Here is a 15,510-nt window from a genome sequence, read left to right on the forward strand (position 1 = left end):
ATCGTTAGATTTCTGTTTAAAGAGTGTGTAAGTCGGTACGGGCACAAATGACATAAAATCTTAGTTCCCAAGGTTAGTGGCGCATTGGCGATGTAAGGGATGGTTCATATTTCTTACAAGTGAATAAATAAATAAGTAGTGACCAATTACTGTCCCATCGGGTGGTCCATCGGTCAGTCGGTCTACGAATTTTAAACAAGACTTCTGTACTGCGACATACTTGTTATAACTACTAAATTTATCTATCTTTAGAATTATTTACGATTTATACACGATCAATGACTATACTAATATTTCAATTTTATTTTTGTATTTCTCTATTTTCTATAATAATAAAATCGAATGGCAAACACGGCCGGCCATTACGTATCCGTTAATGTAATTATGTAATTAATCTACGTGCGTAACAGCCACGTTAAAACCACACTGACCGTAAACTGAAAATATATGAAAACAAACGAGAACAAAAACCACCGATACGGATCGCTGTAAATCGTTAGTTTCTAAATTCGGATCACATCAACGAAACATCACTAAGCTATATTTGTGAGAATAGATTCCATCGCACGACTGAATGCCGTTTTTTTGTTTCAATTTACGGAAGATAACGAACACTCACGGACAAATGTGCAACCTGATAACGAGTGATTCTGTGTGTGGGTGCAATGTAAGTCAATCATTTAACAGTATTTATACTAACTAACTTAATCAGACAAACAAGACAGTCTTAATAAAGACAGTGCACAAGACGCACAAAGGTTTGTGTAACATCACTTAAAATACGTTTTGAAGCGGCTAACAGTGTTTGTTAGGAATATCTTAGTTTTTCGAAATAAATATATTAATATCGATAATAACTTTGATATGTAATCAATAGTCATAATAAAAATCATTCGTTAAAAACTTTTTGCGTTCCCTTATTAAATAAGTTGTATGTATGACGTATGATTGCTAAAGCAGTTACTAACATAGTGTTAGGGCTACCACCCACTCATCAGCTATTCTAACGCGAAACTTAGTATTTTCGTATTCCGGTTTGAAGGGTAACTGCGCCAGTGTAACTACAGATACAGGGGACATAACATCTTAGCTCCCAAGGATGATGGCATGCGCCAATGCTGATTATGTAAGGAATGGTTAATGTTTCTTATAGCGCCAATGTCTATGGGCGTTGTGCCCACTTACCAAGAGGTACCTGTCGGCCTAACTATACAATAACACAACAATTTGACGACGTGGTCGAGTAGTGTGTACACCGGTTTTCATTGGTACGCCACTCCGAGGTCCCGGCTTCGATTTCCGGCCGAGTCGATGTAGAAAATTTCATTAGTTTTGTATGTTGTCTTGGATCTGGGTGTTTGTGGTACCATCGTTACTTCCGATTTTCCATAACACAAATGCTTTACTTACATTGGGATCAGAGTAATTTATGTGATGATCTCCAATATTTATTTATTTATTTTAATAACAGAAAAACCGCAAATTAGCTATACCTAACAATATGTACTATGTACTATTTTACGATGTTTAACCTATACTAGGTTATAGCCAATAAACTGTATTCATTGTGACCTTTTAACTTTATCGAGAAACAAATAAAAAAAGTAAAAACGTTTATAAATAATAATTTACTAACACTTAACAGGCGACATTACCGGCGTTATCGCTAACTCTTCCATGTCAGAGGGTCTCTTACACATGAATACGCCAAAATCGCTACTATGAAATTAATATCACCCTACAAAATTAAATGGCCGTCTCTACCCATAGCTGGCAATTAATTCGCGTGTGTATCACACAGGGAAACGTTCGCCGGACGAATATACAGAGCTTAAATGTGTTCACAGAGGATATTTATAGAAATGGCACGATGTACAAATTCCATAAAACACCACTTATTTTTTAACCTACAAAACTTTTATAGTAGGAATTTAATTCTATTTTAAACTTGACTTGACTTTGACTTTATACTGTGTGTGTAAAAAGTGGACAGTAATCTTATCCAAGCGGTTTCATCTACGTGGTAACTAAAAATTACATTGATATTTCGATAGCTTCTGATACAATATGTACCGCATATGACATATACGGTACCGAATGCTTTAAGCTAGTTCGCATTCAACTATCAGTTCATTGAATAAATCATGCTATTTTAACATCAATTCTAATTCAATACAGTCTATTTACGCTTGGACGATTAAAGCCGACGGCTCCAATATCAATTCCCTATATTCAACATCGGTTTCTGAAGTCGATCGGTTAATATTTAACTTTATATTACATACATGTATAATATAACCAAGTGAAGATGTCAGGTAAATAATAATAAATTCAATGGGTTGCATTGTGAAATGAATTTGATTGTATGAATATACAACACGATACGATTCGAGTTTGTGTAGGTAAGGAGATTAGTGTAATGGAAAAAAAGGTTTGACTCCTTTGAATACAAATTGATTTTACGTTGTGTATATTTCGAAATGAAAAATATATTATATATTAATTGAATCGAATTTTAATATATGTTTTATTACACCTTAAAAATGTTAATCTTTAATAGAATAAAAGAAAAATCTTTTATCGATAGTTCATTATCGCATTTAAATGATCACCTACGTATCGTAAGGTAAAATTAGATAAGTCACGAATATAAATTTAGTTAAGAATCGATTAAACGTAAACGATGACATACAAGTTTGTGAACAAAGCCCGTGTAACATTGTATGAGGTTCTCGTGTTTCAGAGAAAGATATATACTTATACGTACTTCCAAGTATTAATCAGCTTTTGTTTAAGGTCACGATTAGTGAGAAATACTTTGAACAAAAAAGCAATTAACAATCGTAAACTCTGTACCGATACATCGATGTACATCTACAAACGCAAAACAAATATTTAACGATTGTACATTAAACGAGGTGTAAAAACACGGATGATTTCCTTGTAATTGATTTTAAAACAACGTCTTCTCGTTTTTCGTTCGTAAACGATCACGATACCGACGGCCGCAGATTACTTCACGAAAATTTCACTCTTAATTGATTTAATTACAATACGACATACTCAGAGACACGCGATACGAAAAACATTCCGAAACGGGCGGTCCATCTGATTACAAACGAACCGAATGAAAAATAATCGTCCATCAAACATTTTTCCACTCAATCTTTAATAGGCTCGTTAAAGTTCTCTCGGAGGTTAAATAAAATCAACCGCTAAAAACTAAAACTTAAGCTGAAAAATGTACGTTAAAAACTTCCACTTGGGAGCATTCTTAAGGGGAAAAAATGGTTTCAAACGGAGCGACTGTAACCGGAAAAATAGGCCGTCATCTTACGAAAATCTCGGTTCAATATTAACAAGAAAGAAAACTCGAAAGATTCGATAAAGTTCAATTTTCGTCGTGTAAATAATGCGTTTATTATCCTCTCTAGTAGTGTCCACCTACGTTGGGGTAAAATGGACTTTCTTGATGTGGTATAAGATTTAAAATGCTTTAGAAACGGGTAGAAGTTGGAACGTTTCTAATTCGGTGTTAGGTAGGGGGGGCTATGGCGTCCTTGTGGGGAGAACCGTCTTTCATATTGGAGCTTAGAGAGGTTAAACAAAGCGAGGCGCTTAGATATGGAATTGCTACGGGAATTTACATTCGACCGCATAGTGTATATCATACAATAATCACATGACGTTTTATTTTGTAACCACTATGCATACACAACTGCATTCCGTCTGATAGAACTTTATATAGTCTTATTAAGAACGATATTATGTTATCATTTGAGGTCTGACGATTTTATTTTTTATAATACTTTTCGCGACCTAAATATTCTTTCTTACTGAGTTTCTTAATTAAAATGTTATTTAATTAAGAAACTCGGACTTATAAATTATATACATTATTAAAACAAAAAAATATTTAAAATAATAATGTTCGTAACTGAAACGAAACGAATATGCCTTGTAATAAAAAGTCAGAATGAGAGTACTGTTATTAAATGTGAAATTAAAAAATAGTACAATCTGTTTTCCATAAAGAGTTCTATTGACACCATATTAACCATTACACTGGAGTGCGATTACTCGTTACGGACGTTAAGAATATAATGTAAAAATAACTTACATCATAACAGCCTAATCGTATGAATTAATTGCTTTAAAAAAATACTTTTGTTTTAATTTACTTATTACTATCGAAATATATGAACATACGTAGCTTATGATCTTCTAATTATTAACCAAGATTCCTTATCAGGATAGAAGTAATGATTTTTCTCTGTTCTACATATATAATCGATTAAATAGTTACCAAATGTGCGTGGGAAAGGTGTAATTGTAACAAAAGTAAAAACATCAAAGCCTCGCTAGTCGCTACGTAGAATGCATGGCCGAATGTGGGTCGACATTATGATGCGTCGCACGTCGTACACTGGACCGTTCCCACCGAATCCCACCATTACACGACACTCGTTACATCACCTCATCCCCATTCTCCCCCGAGGAACACTCGTACATGTCATTCGGAGTGACGTTATGAAAAAATAGTTAACAATGGTTAATCTCCGTTGTTTCCGGAATCAGTCAGGAAGACATACGATTTAGACCGTGTTCCAATAGCATTAAGTAGCACGTTGTATTATAACAAAAATATATTTCTGATTTATTTTATACATCACATATTACATAAAGATTGACAGTGGCGGGTTCGGTGCAGTTTTTCGGAACCATGAGTAGATTACAGATCTATTAATAACACTATTCTTTCGATTAGAATCATAAAAGAGAGAAAAAAAGTAATGTATAATGAAAACATTGAACTTATATATAAATTTTTCAAACCATTTAATTAAATTACTTCTAAAAATCTCAGTAAATAAGTCGTTTATAATCCGAACACTTTGTTTTCGTCAAGATTTGCGAAAGTGCGCAGCGGAGCGGCCGCTTGTACCTTAAACCCTTCATAATTTAATTGATGTTGATTTAACTCGCCGTAAACGTTGACCTGAATTTTGAGGGGAACTGAAAAGCTTGTCACTAACATTTTTAGTAATTAAAAAACATTATTTTTGGCCCATGGAGCCCGCTTAGATTCAAGCCTAAACGCGTCTAAAAATTACGAAAATTTATTGTTTATATACTATATTAAATAAAATATATACATGTAGAATTATTAAAATACTCTTCGTACATATATAATTTAGTAAGTAGTAATAATTAGTTAATATTTGCGTAAGTTTCTAATGAAAACAAAAAGATTCAAGCGTTTCAAAGTAACCCTAAAGTACTGGTATTTAGTAATTAAGCAATAAACAACACCGAGCGATTCCCTACCCAAATAAGGTTGTGAGGTATTTTCTTATGGGTATATTTTTATTTAATAGTGTTGGGCTGAATTAAAGAATAAATGAATTAATATTTTTTTGTCACACTAGCGACCCGCCCAACTTCGCACGGGTGCATTTTATGAATAAAGAAAAGAGATTTGTGAACTTCGATGTTTACAGAATCACAAAATAAAATCGGGATTTTAGTTAAGGGTTAACCATACATAACTACATACATAACAGATATAATGTAATGTAATAAAACACATACAAAAACATCATGAATATCACGAATATCATAAGCGAGTTATTGTATTTCATTTTGAGCTTAGCTTTAGGTTGTTAAAATAATGAGACTCGATTGTTTTTACGCGCGCAGTCTATTCGAATCATTGTAGCGAGTCGAGCAATCACGTCACTATTACGAGTATACGTTCTCGTACGTCGTAGTGGGTGGGGGGACGCCCCCAACCCGAGCTACGCCACGGTGAGAGCGGGTCAATAGATGGCGCCGCACGATTAAATTGGCATATTGAGGAAAGCGTCGTATTTACATCGCCTCTATTGAAATCTGTTCTGGATTACGTTGCCTATAAAGTATTCTATTTTTATTTTATTTACACGCATAAAGGGAAGCCTAATGTTTTGCTTTTGAATAACTTTAATCATGCCTACTTATGATTGTATTGTACGTGGTCACAACATCTATTAGATTACTGTAAAATAAATAAGAAAATTATTCGAGTTTTTATATAAGAAAAACAAAAGATAGCTGAGTAACGGCTAGTAAACAATTGAATAGTTACATAGTTATGTCTGTATTCCGCAGTATTGAATAGGACGAACATATTGATAGATATATAAAAGATGTTTTTGTCAGTACCGTGGGCTATGTAACGTTGGCGTTTAATGGATTGTGAGATCGTACCGTTCCTTCTTAGAATGATCAATTCATAACTTACATCTAGACACGCGGTAGCGTGTCAGCCAAGTTCTAGTAGCAGAACTGGCGTGCAGCACCGTGTGTAATATTACACGAACCATTTGGAGCCACTTTTGACCTCCTCATAACTCAAAAACTATTTGACATAAACGAGTCAAAATTGGCTCATATATTGAGACTCGCGAGATACATATGTGTTCCTAATTTCATAAACGCATCTCAAACGGTTATTTAGATATTAACGTCTAAAAATCGTCATTTTTATCACTGACTGACCTATAGATCAAAACTATATCCTACTTCCAGGTGACCTAGAAAGTTCAAATTTGGCATGCAGGTAGATAATTAGGCTAATATAAAGGAAAAAATCTGAAACTGGTAATTTTTTATCTTTTATTATAATTTTCCAATTATTGGGTCTATTAGGAACACTTATATACTTAGTTCCTGTAATAACTGTAATAAAAAAAATATTGTAAGAACCAGCAATCAAAACTTATGACAGCCGGTCTTAATGTGGATTTTAAGGTCTTCACGTGAATATATAACAAGTTGAATACCACCCTTAAGTTTTTTAAATCCAAATATTTCCGTTTTAGTACTTATGAGTATAGCCGACTTTCGTATTTATTACGTTATTAACTAGCATTTAGCGCACATCAATGGTGCAAAATAATTATACTTAAAAAAATAATAATAATAGGCATTTCGGTACATTGGGGACGTCGACAACAGCAATAGCACACGTAAAATAACGATTCAATTTAAACATATTTTAATTTGCGAACTAGAAGTCAAAACTAAGTTACAGATATGAAGTAATGTACATATATGTTCAAAGGAAACAATTCTCTATTTGCTTAGCATATTCTACTACTATACACAAATTACAAGGCCTTCGCTTTGACGGTGCTCTTTTCGACATAGGCTCCTCTATATTAAGTAAAGAGCAGGCTTACGTTGGCCTCTCCAGAGTTAAAACCTTAGATCTAGTACATCTTATCAATTTAGGTCCAAGTCAAATCAAGACACAAGAGAGCTCTATTGTAGAGTAAAACCGTCTGCGCACGTTATACCACCCCTACTTGGCCAAATTAAGTATAAACAGAAAACGCGTAAAAAAAATCAGGACACTGTATAGGCAATTCACTCGAACATTTCAGAGGTACCTACAAGGAAAATAAGAAAGTATAAAAAAAAAGACAATTATACCCCGTAAACGTAGGAAAATAGAATAGCTTAACAAAAACCATTTGGAAATAATTTTGTTATTAATAAGTACCTACTAATAATTTATATACAAAAAGTAGTGATATCCCATCAAAAACATAAATGTAAAAATGAGAGCCAAGTTAAATATTATGATATATACCTTGGTTGTTGACTTCAACGACAAAAGAAGTGAGATCTAAATTTGTGCCAAGTTAAATAGTCCTTTCTGAAATTTATTTATAACGACATAAAATATCATTTCTTCTTATAACTTGGGATAATATATTGTTGCCTAAGGTCTGACTTGGCTAGTTCTTATATGTTTATAAACACAAATTGTAGTTTGTGTTTAGAATAACAAATTATAACTCAGAACATCTAAGAAGAATGGAGGACAGCTCAGTATTGCTTAGTTAGTATTAACGTACATTAGGAGCTGCGATGGTCCAGTCACTAGAAAACATGAATCTTAACCAGATATTGCGAGTTCATATCTAGACAAGTACCATTGAATATTTGCATGCTTAATTTGTGTTTATAATTCATTTGTAAAGGCTTAGAACTTACGAAGGCTACAATATAATTCGTATATGAGAACTAGCCAAGTCAGACCTTAGGCAACAATATATTATCCCAAGTTATAAGAAGAAATGATATTTTATGTAGTTATAAATAAATTTCAGAAAGGACTATTTAACTTGGCACAAATTTAGATCTCACTTCTTTTGTCGTTGAAGTCAACAACCAAGGTATATATCATAATATTTAACTTGGCTCTCATTTTTACATTTATGTTTTTGATGGGATACAATAATACTTCAAGGAAAATAGGATCGAGTACGTGTGTTCTAGTAATTAGAATCGCAAGACGAAAAACGAATATAGGAGACATGACAGCTAAACAAAATCGTTTGCCAAATCTTTAGGAAAAGTAATAAACCCTTAGATTTACATATTGCATGCGACTTGCTAATAACTATGTCGTAATATACATTACAAGCTGTTCTTACTAATATTATAAATGCGAAAATTTGGATGGATGGATGTTCGTTACGCAATCACGCCGGAACGCCTGAATCTGTTTGCACAGAGATATAGTCTAGAATAACACAGTGGTTTTTATCCCGGAAAAATGTACCTAGCACCTGCATCCCTTCGCTCCCCACACACACTGGTGAAGGCGCGGGCGAGAACTAGTCATGAATATATATTTATTTATAATACAGCACTCTAATACTTTAAACTACTTAAGTCACTTTAATTTTACTGTCCATGTTTATTGATCACAAATACGTCGACATTTCAAAAAGCAATTTTTCGACCAATCGGAAACGTATATCATGGATTATTAAAGATTCCAGCCAATGATATCATATAAATTCAATGTCAAAGTTGTTTATTTGTGATTGGATAAGGCTACGTATGGAATTATAAAATTAAATTACTGCTGTTTGGAGAACAATCGATCTTAATGAAATAGTATCGAGTAAGACCTCGTCTAGCGACGCCACAACTCGGCTATAGTTCGCAGTGCGAGGAGTAAATCTCAGTTAGGCATCCCACTTTCTTAACTTCTCAATTCTAAACCAGTCCCTCCTCTTGAATGTGAAGTATTTGCAATTGCGATATATTATTTATCGGATAAAAGCTTCGTGAACGAAACCCGAACAATGGGCAGACGTGCGAATCGCTCCGATTTAAGTATAAAACGTATTTATGATAATGCAAATATTAATATAATTATTTGATACCAGACTGTTATTATTTACGAAATGATAATGGAAATTATTTCATCACACGAATATCGGGCGCTTCAATAAACAGTGTGACACGTAAATTTAATATGTATATGTATGTAATTACTTATTTTCTTATTAAAAACAGGGACAGCTTGTTTATATGCCACTGCTGGGCTCAGGTATTCTCCCCTGTTGGGGGAATTTTGGAATACATTCAGCCACGCATCTAATATGATTTGGTGGATATAGATTGGTAGATTATCAGATATTGGTTACCTCACGATGTTTTCCTTTACCACAGAGGACGAGATGAATAACATAACATAACAAAAACACTCTTTAAATTCAGCGTTGCTAACACGAATTTGAACCCGCAGTCGACGTTTAAGATTCACTTTACCTTCTCAAGTTTATTAATAACAGTGGTAAACTATTTCCATCATTGCGATTATGTAATATCGTATTGTTTTAACGACAAGCGTTACGTCATTTTTAATTGACGTACAAACACTATAATTATTCATAAAATCAAGGGCGTTTGTTTCCGAAAAAAAAAAGCAATCAATTAACAAAAACTGAATTAATAGTGAAACATCGACTAACAGTACACTCAATTAAAACAGTTGTAAGTAAATCATGCGACAGAAGAGCCAACGGTGAATAAACTACGCGCATTAATTAAAACTTAACGAAGATGAGCCAGCCCCGTCGGCCACTGAGGCGAGTTTGTTAATAAATATAACTTCCATACCGAAGGCTTTGGAGGAAATTAACAAAACTAAACGGACGGCATCTCGTCAGGGAGGGAATTAAAAGATTCAATTGAGAATGTCTCATAATATCGATGAGTTGCACCGAGCTGATTGAAATCATTGATTTTTATCGAAATGAAATAATATATCCAGGAAACAAAAAATTGTATTTATTTTTCAATATCGGCATATTTATAGCAGAATTATACTTATAGATAGTAAAAAAAAATCTACCACATATTCGGAATACTATGCGGAACTTTTTCTTTACTTACTGGCTTTTTGCAAGTCAGTCTGGGTAGGTACAAACTCATCACATATTCTACCGCAAAACAGTAATATTAAGTATTGTTGTTTTTCAGTTCGAAGGGTGTGACGTAACATAGTTCTCAAGAGTTCTTATCGTGCCAATGGAGGGTGATGACCACTTACCGTAAGTCGGTCTATTTATCTCACATAAAAACAGTAAAATAAATATGTCGAAGGAATTAATTAAGAACACACCACGCAATAGCGGTCGAAAAAACGTCAACCTGACCTTTCAGAAACGAGTGAAGTATTATAGTAAAGTAAGTAATAAGAAAATATTTACATTTAAAGAATTATTCGTATAAAAACAGAATGAAATAAACGACAATCAGTAAATACTTGACAAGGATATAAAGTTGTCATAGCGATTAATAACCGTGAAACAGACGGCTTTGTAAATCCCACTGACCGCAGGTGGGGCGAAACTTATTCAGCGGTCACATCTTCGCTTCGGTCACGATTTAATAGAGATTAGAATAATAAAACATATTAAAGAGAGATCGCTTAGTGGCGTACATTAATCTTAACCGAATATAACGGATTCAAGAAGAGTGTATCCTTATATAATATGTAATTCATAAGCTGTAATGAAAAACTACTATTGTGTGATATTTAAAGTTTTCCTCGTGTAGGTTCTAAATTGTTTACGAGAGGGCAGGCGATGCGTCTTCCATAGCCCCCGATAAATCTATCTGAAAAATGGACTGATAAGTCACGCCGAAACTGTTAAAGGGAATTGCGTAAATACCGGTAAAACTATTATCGTAGAATAGAAAAAAAGATCCTATAAAAAAAAATAGTTATACACGACGAAAGAAAATTGTACGAAAATACGTATTTAGTAGAGACAAATCGAAAACTCAAATGATCCGCAATTCACATCGGCGCAGCGCTAAAATAAAATCTTAAAAATATGAGTACATCTCTTTGAATATAATATTTACGAACGTTAAAGACTTAGTGAACGCGAAAATTTAGATAATTGATCAATTAATGTTGTTCCACGTGTTCTTTTGTTTATAATATCAGATGACAATAAAACCGAGTATGCAAATTACTACAACATCAATATTAATAAGCCACATGATATAATATTCAATGTTGCGTTAGGCAGATGGTTCGAAACACGTACAGAGAATATCAATGTAGCATATATGAATACAATGAAGTAGTTACAGACATCATAAAGTTAATAGCGAGATCTGTTTAGTTCATTAAAATAAATACTAATTTAAATAACATCGCCAAGGTAACCAATCAACGCATGTGAATCTCCTACTAATTTAAAATTTAAACCAATAAGATGTTCTTACAAAAATATTGCGTATAAAAGAAAATATGCCCCAGTTATGATAAGAGCAGTGATAAAATATTTACGAGGCGCATATTTATAAGAACACGCGAAACGAACGATATCTTTGAAGCTGTAGAGGCATCTTCTGAGATGTATTACGGACGCCGTATTTAGAATAGAATGAATTTGTTAAAATTGATATACCGATATAAATTTCAAACATCAATCAAATTCGAATGTATTTGGGTTGGATTAAAAGCTAAATATTATAACAATCCATCAAACCGCATTGGAGCAGCGTGGTGGAATATGCTCCAAGCCTTCTCCTCAAAGGGAGAGGAGGCTTTAGCCCAGCATTGGGAAATTTACAGACTGTTAATGTATGTTGTAATGTTATTCAGACAATACTAGTTATCCGTCCCGTCTCGGCTTAAGTTGTTTATAAAAAGGATCTACATGAAATGTTTTCATTGAACGAAGTCGTCCTTAATTCTTTGTGTAAATATAAAAAATGTTTTTTTTTTCAGTCTGGTCTTTCGCTGGCACACGCAGCACATATCACCAAAATTTCATTAAAATCGGAGATGTCATTTGATGAGTTTAACAACTCATAGAGGCAACAAAATTAATATTTATGTATTAAGAAGATTAATTGAAATGTATACAATCATTATTATTACAGAGTTAAGAACGGTTCAAATTAATATTTGACTCTATATAATATTAGCGTTGTACGTTCTTTGTATATTTTACGGTAGCTCCTCTATTTATCTTCGAAAACTTTGATTTCTATTTACTTATGTTTCACAGTCTACTAATCTAGCAAATTCATTATCCTCGACTTTCACAACAGGTTTATATTTTCTGCCGTACTCACATTAACGACACACATACATGGAATAATTACGGTAGTAGTGGAAACTGAGACAAAGGAATATTTTATTAGTAATTGTTTTAGTATTGATTTCATTTGCAAACATTATAGAACTGAAACGTAAACCCAATTTCAATTCTATTCTTTTGATTTTATACAATTCCTCGGGAAGAAATTGGTTCAACGTCAGTCCTATTGTTATCGTCGTTCAAAGTAAAAAAAAAACACGCAATTTTAAATCCCAAATCCGATAAACGGAAAAAGGGTTCACTCGTTAACATCTCGATTGCAGTTAACGAACAAAGGTATCTATCAATTTAAACTTTAGGTTTTTGCTAACAACACGGTCACGTTATCACGATTAACTCTTAACGTATTCGGAATAGAGTTGAGAGTTGAATATGATTTTAAGTTTTGAACCTAAAAAAGAATAGCGAGTTTTCGGCTAAAGTGGATCTAATTCGAACAACGGGCCCCCGGCGTCATGTCACACACATACGAAGCCCCATGTTATTCGAACCTATTCCGAGTGCCGCTATCTATCGTAGCTGAAACAAAACCAATAGAATATTAAATCGAATCAGTTTTGCCAACTTGGAAAAACGAAAAATTGCACGTTAGCATTCATTCGTCTAGCTCTTTTGATAGTCGCTGCAGTTGTATGGCTAAATATGGATGCATTGGATTTGTTTGAACGAGCTGTGTATATCTTACTATAAAACTTTTGAACGACAGCGCAAACGTCCAATATTAAAATGACTCGCATCATAGCGACCAGAATCAATTCGCCGTTTATAAAATATGTTTTTATTTTTATAAGTTTCGATGGAAACGAAAAAACGCGCCGAAGGTATTAATCGTGCCAAACAAAAATTACAAATTCATGAATGATCGCGTGCGTGGGCAGTTGTTAACATTCAATCTCGGCCCACAATTCCACGAGATGAGTTACGCAAATAATCCGTGTAATGATGGCACTCCGATCTCATATGCATATTCGAAGATTCCTTAAAAAATCTCAATAAAAACCAATCAGGGAGCGTGGATTTGAAAATCGATTTGTCTAAAAATAATATATTGATAGAACAATCACTCAGGCGGCTAGTTAGTACGAGTTTCATCCGACCGTGTAAAAATTCCAATAGAATCTAACCATACGAAACTAGGCTTCGTCGTCTAGATGTAAGCGAAATTCGCTTTTATCACGAGCGGAAACGAATTGCGTTCGCGTGCGAAAGCGAAGTAGATTGTAGATAAAGCCGGTGCACACCGCTGTGGACTCGAGTCCGTTCATATTCATTATTATTCAGTTAGCGAAGCAAATATTTTTGCGGCCACGTTTATTTTATGAGTTTATCGCGCGCCGCGACACGACGTCAGAGTGCGCAGTCCGTTTTGTTTTGTTTTATTTTATTTATTCGCGTCGCCGACAGGTGGCGCTGGCGATCTGTGCCCGCGATACGTGTAAACTGCCTTTAATAATTCATTCTAACTTTTATTTCCTCGCCCAGTCGACCGTAACGTTACATAAAATGTGTAAATATTTTCGACAAGCTTTTTTTGCTGACATTGCAATGATTAAACGCAAAGTGGATTCGTTAAATAACTTTTATTCGCTAGCGAGTGCGTACTTTTTTTTTATAAAAAGCTTAAGTAGCACTTTCGTTCTTTTAGCGGTTCGAAAAGTTGGAACGCTTTGTAGAGCAGCGAACGAGACTGTACTTTGCAGTTTTACTACTATGTCTTATATTCAAGTTATAATATATTTTAACTATTATATCTTCAAATACATTATAACTGTGAAAGTTACATGTAATAATAGAAACCACATAAATAAAATCCGTCGGGACATAAAAAAAGTAAAATCGCTAACAACTCTCTATTTCTTGAGTGCACGGCGAATGTTCATTCAAAGTTGACTCTTCGGTTTTTTCGCCGCTCGGCGGTAGTCGAGGTAGCCAATTAGGCCGACGGATAAATAGGCGTTTTAGGTTTTTATTGCGATGCCTTTGGACGCCGACATTTCAAACATTTCGCGACGATTGCCGGACCACATCGAGTTTATAGAATCGTGCACCCTTAAAAACCGATTCAATTCGGTTATATAAAATCAACTTTTTTAAATCAGCTCGTAAATTTGATTTAGTTTGTTATTATTAGTAGTTATATTGTACGTTTTACTATTCATTATGCGCTAATGTTATTTAGTATAATAATATGTTTTCACAAGACACAATAAATCAAAGCATATAAAACATATATATGTTTTCAATTATATTTTTAAACAATGTATATACGTTATAATTATTCTTTATAAATATGACTAAATATAACGCATATTAATGAACTATAATGCATTAAAATGTAATAAATTACGTTTTAAAAATATATACATAGGTACGCAATTATTAACTTGTACGAGTCTAGACATAATTAACTTGTCAAACTTAAAGCACTTGGTTTACATATTATGTGTATTAAGTAATACACATAATATGTAAACTATACTTAATGGATTTTAAAAGTAATTTTTTACATACAAGTTAACTACTGAACACTCCCGTATGTTTGTTTGTATTGCACGATCATTCAAAAGGAATTGTTAGATACATAATAATTAGCCTACATAAAATTATACATCGAACCGTAACATGCACACCGTGGTTGTTTTAATCGTTTAATGTTTTTTTTTTAACGTTTTAATTTATTCATGTTCATATATTGAACTCCAGTTAAATGTAAAACGTGAGTTCAGGGTACTGGGTACTTAAATTCTGTAATAAACATACAATAGTTTTATCTGTATGTATATGACTATGTAGACATTGAAAAATCTATACTATTACTTTAAATGCGAAATTAACACTGTCTGTCTGTTGCTCTTTCACAGCGAAACCACTGAATCGAATTTGATAAAAATGAATATGAAGCAAGCTTGTACTATAAAGAAGGACTTTTCTAAGGCTAACCTCGCGACCAATCCCTAAATCGCAAGCAAGGTCACGGGCGACAACTAGTATAATATATTTTATTAAGTATTTTTATATTCTTTTCTGTAACAATAAA

At 33.6% G+C, this 15,510-nt stretch overlaps 1 protein-coding gene across 5 annotated transcripts in view; it reads right to left on the bottom strand.

The window, feature by feature from the left end:
* The window catches only part of LOC125072184 (AF4/FMR2 family member lilli), a 208,551-nt gene that overhangs the window by 22,618 nt on the left and 170,423 nt on the right, over positions 1-15,510 (bottom strand). The window lies entirely within an intron of this gene.

This window comes from Vanessa atalanta, chromosome 21 (genome assembly GCF_905147765.1).
Source record: "Vanessa atalanta chromosome 21, ilVanAtal1.2, whole genome shotgun sequence".
NCBI classification, from domain to species: Eukaryota; Metazoa; Arthropoda; class Insecta; order Lepidoptera; family Nymphalidae; genus Vanessa; species Vanessa atalanta.